Source organism: Schistocerca nitens, chromosome 2 (assembly GCF_023898315.1).
Source record: "Schistocerca nitens isolate TAMUIC-IGC-003100 chromosome 2, iqSchNite1.1, whole genome shotgun sequence".
NCBI lineage: Eukaryota > Metazoa > Arthropoda > Insecta > Orthoptera > Acrididae > Schistocerca > Schistocerca nitens.
In genome coordinates this window covers 1,083,225,136-1,083,237,862 of record NC_064615.1, presented here as the reverse complement: position 1 = coordinate 1,083,237,862, position 12,727 = coordinate 1,083,225,136, and the positions used below count along the sequence as shown (strand labels likewise).

The 12,727-nt window shown below is 52.1% G+C and overlaps 1 protein-coding gene and 1 non-coding gene across 2 annotated transcripts in view; one reads left to right on the top strand and one right to left on the bottom strand.

The window, feature by feature from the left end:
• Positions 1-12,727, top strand: part of LOC126237477 (solute carrier organic anion transporter family member 4A1) — a 1,087,525-nt gene that overhangs the window by 357,183 nt on the left and 717,615 nt on the right. The gene's annotated exons all lie outside the window — the stretch shown is intronic.
• Positions 6,582-6,654, bottom strand: Trnat-cgu (transfer RNA threonine (anticodon CGU)). Its single transcript has one exon. It is a non-coding gene; the product is annotated as a tRNA-Thr (tRNA).

The window sequence follows — 12,727 nt, the reverse complement described above, 5'->3', positions numbered from 1 at the left end:
CGCCTGGGCATTGAGTCAATCAGAGCTTCGATGGCGTGTACAGGTACAGCTGCCCATACAACTTCAACACGATACCACAGTTCATCAAGAGTAGTGACTGGCGTATTGTGACGAGACAGTTGCTCGGCTACCATTGACCAGACGTTTTCAATTGGCGAGAGATCTGGAGAATGTGCTGGCCAGGACAGCATTCTAACATTTTCTGTATCCAGAAAGGCCCGTACAGGACCTGCAACATGCGGTCGTGCATTATCCTGCTCAAATGTACGGTTTCGCTGGGATCGAATGAAGGGTAGAGCCACGGGTCGTAACACATCTGAAATGTAGCGTCCACTGTTCAAAGTGCCGTCAGTGCGAATAAGAGCTGACCGAGACGTGTAACCAAAGGCACCCCATACTATCACGCCGGGTGATACGCCAGTATGGCGATGACGAATACACGCTTCCAATGTGCGTTCACCGCGATATCGCCAAACACGGATGCGACCATCATGATACTGTAAACAGAACCTGGATTCATCCGAAAAAACGACTTTATGCCATTCGCGCACCCAAGTTCGTCGTTGAGTACACCATCGCAGGCGCTCCTGTCTGTGATGCAGCGTCAAGGGTAACCGCAGCCATGATCTCCGATAGTCCATGCTGCTGCGAACGTCGTCGAACTGTTCGTGCAGATGGTTGTTGTCTTGCAAACGCCCCCATCTGTTGACTCAGGGATCGAGACGTGGTTGCACGATCCGTTACAGCCATGCAGATAAGATGCCTGTCATCCCGACTGCTAGTGATATGAGGCCGCTGGGATCCAGCACGGCGTTCCGTATTACCCTCCTGAACCCAGCGATTCCATATTCTGCTAACAGTCATTGGATCTCGACCAACAGGAGCAGCAATGTCGCCATACGATAAACCGCAATCACGATAGGCTACAACCCAGCCTTTATCAAATTCGGAAACGTGATGGTACGCATTCCTCCTCGTTACACGAGGCATTACAACAGCGTTTCACCAGGCAACGCCGGTCAACTGGTGTTTATGTATGAGAAATCGGTTGGAAACTTTCCTCATGTCAGCACGTTGAAGCTGTCGCCATCGGCGCCAACCTTGTGTGAATGCTCTGAAAAGCTAATGATTTGCATATCACAGCATAATCTTCCTATCGGTTAAATTTCGCGTCTGTAGCACGTGATCTTCGTGGTGTAGTAATTTTAATGGCCAGTAGTGTATATACAAAACAGATAAATCCTATCTTCTCAATATCGCAACGACTCCGACCCTAGTAGTCGTATTTTGAAGAGTGAAACGCCGCTGAATACCTCTGCCTCAGAAATACGACACTGGCACTACAAATTACTGTAGTTCGATTCCAAAAAGCAGAGTTGACACCGATGTCTCTGTAATTAATATAGCTATGCGACGAGACTATACATCAGACAGTGAGGACTCATTCACTGTTTATTTAGTTAGAAGCAGAATTACGGTGTCATAAACGCTTCAGGAAATACCCGACGTGAAAGGGTAGCTGAATCATTCTATATTTGTCAGCCAGCTTGAAATTTACCTTCTCTCCGGGATCCTACAGTTCACAATTTTTTTTATATGTTGGTGAAGCTAGTTTCGGTAAACGTTCCCGAAAGCATTGGCTTTAACGTTCGAGAGAGAAGCCTGTCTTTTGATCTCGTATTCAGCCACCGCCAATAACATGCTAAGACTGTTTGCCTAGGGACGCTGGCTGCGCGGTGAATCTCATTTGCGAGTCTCAATCATTTCCACAAATCTGCGTATATATCACCGTCTGTTTCTCTCAAAAGGGACCACTGTTACTGGTTTTTATATTCCTCGCTCACAAATGATATGAGATTACGATCGAAGGTCTCTTGCAATCGCCTGAGAATACAAGGTGCTCCAAGAGGAATGATAAGTAATCAGCGATATTTCGGGAACGATCTTTCGAGGCAACAAGTGTAGTAAACAAGGGCTCTAAATGTATATTTTTTCATCTAGGATACTAGTGAAACAAACTTCTACTGCAAGCTCTTTGCTTTCCATATTTTGGGTGGAGGTAGTATGGACCAAAACAAAAAAAAGAAAAGTGTGGTGAACGTGAGCTCTAAAATTCATATCTTAAGAGCTCTGAGCACTTGCTCAGTAGAGCAGATGTGTTTCACAGTAGCGAAAATTAACAAGTGTACATAGCTCTTAAGGTGCGCACTTCGGTGACCATGTTTACTGGATAAATTTTCTTCTTTTGGTCCATACTACCACCTCTTCAAATGTGGAAAGCAAAGAACCTGGGGAAGAAGAGATTTTTTTCGCAGTATCGAGGATGAAGAAGTGCTCACAGCTGTAAAGGTATATAGTGTAGAGTCCGTGTTTACCAGGTTTTTTTCCCTCGAAAGATCGTTCCTGTCATATTTTGTATACTGACTATTCCTCCCGAAACACCCTCTAGACGTCAGTCGTCAACAGGATAGAAAGATTTGAAACACGAAATGGAATTAATTGATGATCTGAGAATTACAATAATTTGCATGCAGCTAGTGGAAAATGTACCCGTTTTTGTATAAGACAACTTGAATTTATCATAACATGTCGTTAACTGAAAAGTCAGTCAGATAGTATAGTTTATTTTTTTCCTTTTCTTCTCTCCTTCTACTTCTTTTTCACTTTTCAGATCAGGGAGTTCATTGTCTATTATGGGCCTACCCTGTTCCTTGGTGTACCAGGACCCTTTTAGTCCGTTCGCTCGGTCTATGTGGTATCCGAATACCGACGCTGCCTAACTAAGCGGATGTCTCATATAGAGAGCGCATAAAAGTGTTGCCTCGGCAGATGCTTCGGGAACTCAAGTAGGTATCTCTGGGAAGAACGCGACGTTCTTTTCGAGGAACACTATTTAGAGAAGCGGCATTTGAAGCTGAATGCAGAACGATTCTGCTGCCGCGAACATGCATTTCGAGTAAGGACCAAGAAGATGATACGAGAGATTAGGGCCCATACGGAGGCGTGTAGGCAGTCGTTTTCCGCTCGCTCTGTTTGCGGCTGGAATAGGAAGGGAAATGACTGGTAGAGGTACGGGGTACCCCACGCCACGCAGCGTACGGTGACTTGCGGAATATGTATGTAGTTGTAGATGTACATGAAGAGGCAGAGGGCATTGAAGCGAGCAAAATGTGCCAAATAGCCATAGGTCGGAAGTCCAACATTGACCAGCTACACCCATAAAATGGCAGGCAACCAGTGACGAGCACGCGAAAATATGTGCATTTGATCTGACTCCTCCTTACTGATACCAGTTACGTTAAAAAGATCATTTCTCGATAACATTAGGTCTAGATGATTGTTAAAGATGAACAATCAAGTCAACCAACCTCTAAATTCCTATCCAAAGCTCGTTTCGTTAGGAGCGATTAATCTCTGTTATTTACACTCCTGGAAATGGAAAAAAGAACATATTGACACCGGTGTGTCAGACCCACCATACTTGCTCCACACACTGCGATAGGGCTGTACAAGCAATGATCACACGCACGGCACAGCGGACACACCAGGAACCGCGGTGTTGGCCGTCGAATGGCGCTAGCTGCGCAGCATTTGTGCACCGCCGCCGTCAGTGTCAGCCAGTTTGCCGTGGCATACGGAGCTCCATCGCAGTCTTTAACACTGGTAGCATGCCGCGACAGCGTGGACGTGAACCGTATGTGCAGTTGACGGACTTTGAGCGAGGGCATATAGTGGGCATGCGGGAGGCCGGGTGGACGTACCGCCGAATTGCTCAACACGTGGGGCGTGAGGTCTCCACAGTACATCGATGTTGTCGCCAGTGGTCGGCAGAAGGTGCACGTGCCCGTCGACCTGGGACCGGAGCGCAGCGACGCACGGATGCACGCCAAGACCGTAGGATCCTACGCAGTGCCGTAGGGGACCGCACCGCCACTTCCCAGCAAATTAGGGACACTGTTGCTCCTGGGGTATCGGCGAGGACCATTCGCAACCGTCTCCATGAAGCTGGGCTACGGTCCCGCACACCGTTAGGCCGTCTTCCGCTCACGCCCCAACATCGTGCAGCCCGCCTCCAGTGGTGTCGCGACAGGCGTGAATGGAGGGACGAATGGAGACGTGTCGTCTTCAGCGATGAGAGTCGCTTCTGCCTTGGTGCCAATGATGGTCGTACGCGTGTTTGGCGCCGTGCAGGTGAGCGCCACAATCAGGACTGCATACGACCGAGGCACACAGGGCCAACAACCGGCATCATGGTGTGGGGAGCGATCTCCTACACTGGCCGTACACCACTGGTGATCGTCGAGGGGACACTGAATAGTGCACGGTACATCCAAACCGTCATCGAACCCATCGTTCTACCATTCCTAGACCGGCAAGGGAACTTGCTGTTCCAACAGGACAATGCACGTCCGCATGTATCCCGTGCCACCCAACGTGCTCTAGAAGGTGTAAGTCAACTACCCTGGCCAGCAAGATCTCCGGATCTGTCCCCCATTGAGCATGTTTGGGACTGGATGAAGCGTCGTCTCACGCGGTCTGCACGTCCAGCACGAACGCTGGTCCAACTGAGGCGCCAGGTGGAAATGGCATGGCAAGCCGTTCCACAGGACTACATCCAGCATCTCTACGATCGTCTCCATGGGAGAATAGCAGCCTCCATTGTTGCGAAAGGTGGATATACACTGTACTAGTGCCGACATTGTGCATGCTCTGTTGCCTGTGTCTATGTGCCTGTGGTTCTGTCAGTGTGATCATGTGATGTATCTGACCCCAGGAATGTGTCATTAAAGTTTCCCCTTCCTGGGACAATGAATTCACGGTGTTCTTATTTCAATTTCCAGGAGTGTATTTCGGGAAGCTTGACTGTTAAATCAGCTACTCTAGAGACATCGCAATGCTAGTAATTTCGTAAGATATAATATGTGTCGTTACAGAAACAGCACTGCCGTAAGTTAGTTGACAAGTGGTACTATAAGGTGCAATGTTTTCAGTAGTTACATTTTAACCATTCTTGCTTTTTCTGTTATTATTATTATTTTGCGGTACATGCTGTTGTGTTATCAAAAATGGCTCGGAGCACTATGGGACTCAACTGCTGATGTTATTACTCCCCTAGAACTTAGAACTAGTTAAACCTAACTAACCTAAGGACATCACACACATCCATGCCCGAGGCAGGATTCGAACCTGCGACCGTAGCGGTCTGGCGGTTCCAGACTGCAGCGCCAGAACCGCGCGGCCACTTCGGCCGGCCTGTTGTGTTATCAAAGGATTCCTACTAGGCCTGGTCTTTTTAATTTATTTGATTGCTGCCTCCAGTCTTTCATCTCTTAAAACTACCCATTCATCTTCTCCTGTATTTCTTTCCCATGTTCTAATTAACCGCCGCCTAATGTTCCCTGTAAAGCTCTCGAAAACGTGTAGTTCTTTCAAATTTCCTTAATTTCGTAGTTTTTACCAATTTGTTCAGTTTTCCTCTACTGTTAACAACCAATAAATTATGGTCATTGTCCACATCTGCCCCTGGAAATATCTTACAATTTAGAATCTAGTTGATCTTTATCTACTGTGTTTACCCCTTCCCATCCCCCAACACACACACTTCCCCAGATATTGAATTGGTTATCCCATGATGTCTCAGAATGTGCCCTATGCTTATCGTCCACGTTCCACTTCCGAACAAGGCTACATTCCAGACAAAAATCTCAGAAACGAGTTTCTAACACTTAAATCTATATTCGATGTTAACAAATTTCTCTTCTTCATAAATACTTTAGTTACCATTGCCATTCTATGTACATTGTATTCTTATTTTATTCTATATTGTCTTCAAATTGCTCTCTTTTACAACTTGGATTAAAATGTTTATCCATCTTGGGATATACAGTAATGGACAGCTTTGGTTGAACAGCTATTTGCAAGTGAGTACTGACGGACAGACATGTTTGGGTTACACTCAAAACGCTCGTCCATTCGTACATATTTAAAACCCACTGTAAGCAAGCAAACGGTGTGAACGAGGCTGGCTCGAGTGTGCGCACCTTGAGCCGTCGTTTTCCCGACCAGCATGTGCCTATTTGTAAGCCGTCCAGAACCTGCTCTGCGCAGACGAGACGTCACGCCGCCAAACCAGTCGCGGCGCGCTACTTTCTGCAGCCGCTGTTCCCCGACCTTCACCCCCATCGGCACGTTGCCTCAGTCCGAGTCCACTCCAGTGCGGCCCAGTATTGCTGACTCACGACATTACTGGTGGCCGGTCTGCGTCACAACTCAGCAGAACTATGGGCTCGTACGTACATAGAGAGAATTTTCGTAACTGTGAATTATTAATTAAAAGCATAATATTGAGAATTTACTACAGTAACAACCTATTTCGTTTACCTGTTTTCAGCCTGCAAGGCCATGGTCAGACTTTAACTGACTGGTGTCAAAAAGGATGCAATATTGGTGAACAACACTGCGAATAGGTTTTACACATCGAGCGTGATGCAAAAAAGAGTAAGAATGAAATTACAATGAAATTAATATCCTTAGCTGCATACAGGCGTTGGTATAAGTCAACGGAGACAGTTGAAAATGTGTGCCCCGACCGGGACTCGAACCCGGATGTCCTGCTTACGTGGCAGACACTCTATCCAGCTGAGCCATCGAGGACATAGAGGATAGTGCGACTGCAGGGACTAAATAAATAAAATTCATACAGGATAACAGTTATGCTTTTTTTTTCTTTATTGTAATATTAAGCACCTCATACAAGGCGGGCTGGCAGCAGCATTATACGCTGCTCTGCAGCCTTAAGGGGTACAATAATACGATATTGAGGTGACACAGACAATACAAAAAATGGCGGGCAAAAAAAGTAGATACAAAAACAAATAAACATGAAGCCGTTCACGCTGGACGAAAAAAACACTAACACTTGTTGACACGGCGCACAGAAGACGGACGACGGCGACGGCACACGTGAACAGTGGATGCGCAGACGAAGGCACACGCACGAGACACTGATGGCGATGATCTCCGGCGCGCGAATGTTCACTGAGCGTGTGCGAGTCCGGGGACCTGCCAAGAGAGGAGGAGGAGGAAGGGGAGTGGGAGAGGGGAGAGCAGAGATGCCAGGGGCATGGGAGATAGGGGGAGGGGGGAAGGGGGAGGGGAAGCCCGGGGGAAGAGGGGTGGAGGGAGGGGACGGAGGAAAAGGAAAGAGAAGGGAGGGAGGGTGCCTAAAGGAAAGGACACCGGAAGTGGGGGGGGCAGGGTCAAAGTTGATAGGAGGGGTAGATGGAGGGGAGGAGGACATCATCAGGGAGGGGGAGCTGGTGGAAGCCACCTCGGGAGAGGGTAAGGAGGGTGGAGAGATGGAGACCGGGTGGGACGTGGGAATACAGGCGTGGCAGCGGGCGGGGGTGGGAGAGGATCGGGGAGACGAGCGGGTGAGGAGGATCGAGTTTACGTGAGGTGTACAGGATCCGTATCCTTTGAAGGAAAAGGAGGAGGTGGGGGAAGGGGATGAGATCGTACAGGATCCGTGTGGGGGAGGGGAGACGGATGCGATAGGCGAGGCGGAGAGCATGGCGTTCAAGGATTTGGAGGGATTTATAAAAGGTAGGGGGGGCGGAGATCCAAGCCGGATGGGCATAACAAAGGATAGGGCGGATGAGGGACTTATAGGTGTGGAGGATGGTGGAGGGGTCCAGACCCCACGTACGGCCAGAGAGGAGCTCGAGGAGACTGAGTCGGGATCGTGCCTTGGCTTGGATTGTCCGGAGGTGGGGAGTCCAGGAGAGGCGACGGTCGAGGGTGACGCCAAGGTACTTAAGGGTGGACGTGAGGGCGATAGGACGGCCATAGATGGTGAGATAGAAATCAAGGAGGCGGAAGGAAGGGGTGGTTTTGCCTACAATGATCGCCTGGGTTTTGGAGGGATTGACCGTGAGCAACCACTGGTTGCACCAAGCGGTGAACCGGTCAAGATGGGATTGGAGAAGGTGTTGGGAGCGCTGCAGGGTGGGGGCAAGGGCAAGGAAGGCGGTGTCATCGGCAAAACAGTTGTGCTTGAAGAGGTATTATATATGGAAAGTGATACAGAAACAGAGTAAAAAGATAGAATTGACAAATGTAATAGGGAATTCATAAATTAAATTACGTAACAGTGGTATAAGGAATTTCCCTTACTGCAGGGAAGATGAACACACTATAAACAGGATACACGGGATACATAAACAATCACAATAAAATAAATATGCACAGGAAAAATTGGGAAATAGAGTGTGTAACATCATAGCTTAAGGTTCGACCTGCGGCAGCTACCGCACAACTCGCGTACGGGCCGCAAGACGCCGCCGCGAGCGCGAAGACTGCATTGCGATCGCAGGCGCGCGTGTTGCGTACGGGCCGCGTGGTGCCGCCACGAGCGCAACCGTATATAAGTGCCGACGGAGTTCGGCCAGATCCATTCGAGGGTTGGATTCCCTCACTTCCTCATCGAGGACTCGCACTGCCTGGGCTACTCTCAGGGTGTACCTTCGACGTGGAAGAGCCCCACTCGTGCTTGTCGCGTTGTTGCCCGTCTGCACGCCGTCACTGCTGCCCGCCGCCGCCGCCGCCGCCGCCGCCGCCGCTTGGTCGCCGTCTGTCGGTGCTCGCCGCCGCCGCCGCCGTCGTCTGTTCGCCGCCGCCCGGTGCTTGCCGCCGCCGCCGCCGCCGCTTGGTCGCCGTCTGTCGGTGCTCGCCGCTTCCTCTTCTGCCGCCGCCACCTGGTCGCCGCTTCTTCAGCCGCCGCCGCCGCTGTCGCCGTCTCTTGGTGCTCGCCGCTTCTTCTGCCGCCGTCTCTCGGTGTTCGCTGCCGCCTGCGATCATGGACGCCCCAACTACCACCATCATCTACACCTCTCCTTCACCTGCCCCCGTTGTAACGTCATGGAGTGCTTCCTCTGGGATTCACCCGTCTCATGCACCTCCCCTACTCACTGTCTCCTCCCCATCTATCTCCTCTCCATCGATGTATCCCCACCTGTACGTCACTCCTGCTCCTACCCCTGTTCCTGCCCCTGCTACTTCTCCCGCTACTGCCTCTGCCCCTGCTCCCAACCCCCCTCCCACTCCTGTCGCCCGCCGAGACGACTTCCCCCCTCTACCCCCTGCGACTACCGCTGCTTCCCCTACCGGAGTCTCCGCCCGCCGCGCCACAGTCGCCGCCACAGAGCGCCCTACCCTCTCATCCGGTGCTCCTGCCTCACAGGAGGGCCCTGCCTCCCACCACCTCCCCATCCATCCAGTCCCTCATCCCTCCTCCCAGGCAACGCCCGCCAAAAAATCTTCCAAACGGCCCAGTGGCGACCTCTCCTCTACTCCTTCCTCCAAAAGGCCACTGCCCGCCCTGCCTCCCCCACCTCCCACTGACCCCACTATGGATACCACCCCACCTCCCTCCTCTCCAGCCCCCTCCCTGTATACCTTTGTCCTAGCAAACCCTGATCCGAAATTCCTGGATGCCCGCACCCTCACCCTTGAAATCCGGAAGTACATCCCCAGTGCACCCATCACCCAACTTATCCCTCGCAGAGACTCTGTTCTCATCAAGTCTCCCTCTCCATCCTTCCATACTGATCTCCTCCGGCGCCTTCCCCGCATCACCTTTGGGCCCCACGCATCCCTCACCCCATTCCTTACATCCTCCTCTCCTCGCCAACCCCAACCGCCTCGTCGTCCGCCGACCCTCACTGCCGTCATCACAAAACTCAGCCCTGTGGTCACGGAGGCTGAGGTGTTGGCGGAACTGAATGCCCACCCCTCCCTGGAAATCCGCTCTGCCCGCCGTATTTACAACTCCTCTGGCCCTACTTTCCTCATGCGTATCTTTACAGAGTCCGCCTCCTCCATCGACCACCTCCTCACGCAGGGAGCCCTGATTTTCAACCGCCGCCACCCTGTTGACCCGTCCCGTTCCCCTCCTCAATCTTACCGCTGCCAGCGTTGTCTTCTGTACAATGACCACCTCACCCAGAACTGCAAGAACCCACCCACCTGCCCCCATTGTAAAGCCTCCCACTTCCTCAAACAGTGTCCCAACCTCGCCTCCCCCCCATCCTGCAACACCTGCAATGAACCTCACCCCACCTATTCCTCCAAATGCAAAGCCAAGCCCCCTCCCACCAACCCTGAACTCACTGTCCCCCTTCGCCCCATTGACCCACCTATCCACCCTAACAATTCCCTCCGCCCTCCCCCTACGGCAGAAGACATCATCCGGTTCCTCACCGTCGTCCTGCAGAACATCCACCCCTTCCAGCGCCCCCACACACTCCAGCAGATTTCCCTCGCTGCCCGCTCTGTTTTCCACTTAAACACCTACGCCACATACTCCCACAACCAGGCCCACTTTACCTTCACCCGTCTAGACACCCTCGTTTAAGCCCCTCTCCCCTTCCCGCACCCTTCCCGCACCCACTCTCATGGCTCGTCAACAGTATCGTCTCCTCTACCTCAACATTCGCTCCCTCCTTGCAAACAAATACCTCTTCATGCATACCCTCTCCCAGCACCAGGTTGACTCCTTCATCCTTAATGAAACCTTCCTCCAACCCCACCATGTGGTCCGCATCTCCCCTTATCTCCTTCACCGCACTGACAATCCCCTTCCCCTAGCTCGAGGCGGGGTCGCTATCGGCCACCTCCGGCATCTCCCTGTCCGGCCACAACCCCTCCTCAATGACCCAACAGAACACCTTCTCCTCAGCCTCTTTTTTCCCTCCCTCACCGTCACCTGTGCCACTATCTATATTCGCCCCGCAGCTCCTCTCCCCTTTGACTTCATTTCCCATGTTGACCGTACCTTCTCCACCTATGTGATCGCCGCTGACCTCAACATCCACAGCCGTGACCCTGCCACCCTTCGGCGGTGGCATCAGTTCCTTGCCACCCTCCATGGTGACCTTGTTCCTCTCCCACAGCACACCCGTCCTGACAGTAACTCCACCCCCGATGTTATCCTCGCTTCCCCCAACCTCCTTGGTCGCATTGCCATTGATGTCCTCGATCCCGTCGGTAGTGACCATCTCCCTGTCCTTCTCACCATCTCCTCTACCCGTCCTGCCACTGCAGCCACCCGCCCCCCTGCCCCTCCAAAGTCTGTCCATGACTACCACCGTGCCCATTGGGATGCCTACCGGGAATCCATTGCCTTACAGGTCGACAGCTACCCCCTCACTTTCCACCACCCTGATGACATCACCCATGCCTCTTCCTTCCTCCAGAAGACCATCACTGACGCTGTGGAGGCTCATGTCCCTACCAAACTCATCCACCCTCACCACCCTACGCTTCCTCCGCAGGCCGTCCTTCTTCTGCGTGAATCCCGCAGGCTCTACCGCTCCTTCCTCCGCACTCGTGACCGGGATACTCTCACCCGCCACCGGCAATTACAGCGACATATCCGGAACCTCCTTACAGCAAAGAAACGCCGGGACTGGCGTCAGACATGCACACGCCTCAACTCCACCCTCCCTGTCAACTCCTCCAAGTACTGGTCAGCCTTCCACCGCCTTACTGGTAGCCATCCCACCCCGCATTACCCCATCCTCCATGACGATCGCCCTTTTCCTGACAACCTCAGTAAGGCTAACCATTTTGCTTCCCACCTATCCGAGGTCTTCTCCATTCCTGACGATCCCCATTTTGATTACTCCCTCTTCCCCACTGTCCTTGACCGCACTGACACCTCGGTCCCCCCGCTCGCCCCTAGCTTCCAGTACTTGGATCGGCTACCCCCCTCCGACATCAACACTCCCATCACCATGCAAGACATCACACTCGTCCTCTGCTCCAAACGCAACACCGCCCCTGGTCATGATGGCGTCACCTACCGTCACCTCAAGGAATCCCCTCCATCCTTCCTGTCTGTCCTTGCTACCCTGTACAATGTCCTCCTCTCCACTGGATTTTACCCTGACCTGTGGAAGACTTCCCATGTCCTGCTGTTCCCTAAGCCTAACAAACCCCCCTCTGCTACCTCTTCCTATCGTCCCATCTGCCTCACCTCCGTGTTCAGTAAGGTCTTTGAGGCCATCCTCTCTCGCCGTATCCACTGCCACCTTAACCAGCACCGCCTCCTTCCTCTTACCCAATGTGGCTTCCGGCCTTCCTTCTCTGCTGACGACCAGCTCCTTAATCTTACCCATCTTCTTTCCCTCCAACTTAACTCCCGTCGCTCTGCTATCTTTGTTTCCCTTGACCTCCAGAACGCCTATGACCGTGTCTGGCATCCCGGGCTCCTTTTCAAACTCCAGACCTATGCTCTCCCCATCAACTTCGTCCGTCTCGTTGCTTCCTTCCTCTCCCATCGTCCCTCCTATGTGACTATCCACAATTCCAACTCCCGTACTTTCTACCCCTCTGCCGGCGTGCCCCAAGGTTCTGTCCTTTCCCCTCTCCTCTATCTCCTGTACACTGCTGATATGCCCAAACCTCCCCCTCCTGTTCATCTTCTCCAGTTCGCTGATGACACCGCCTTCCTAGCCCTTTATCCTACCCTTCAACGGTCCCAACGTACTCTCCAAACCCACCTTGACCAATTCACCGCTTGGTGCAACCAGTGGTTCCTCCGTGTTAATCCCTCCAAGACCCAGGTGATCATCATAGGCCGCACCACCCGTTCCTTCCGCCTCCATGATTTCTACCTCACCATTTATGGCCGTCCTATCCACCTCACTCCTACCCTCAAATACCT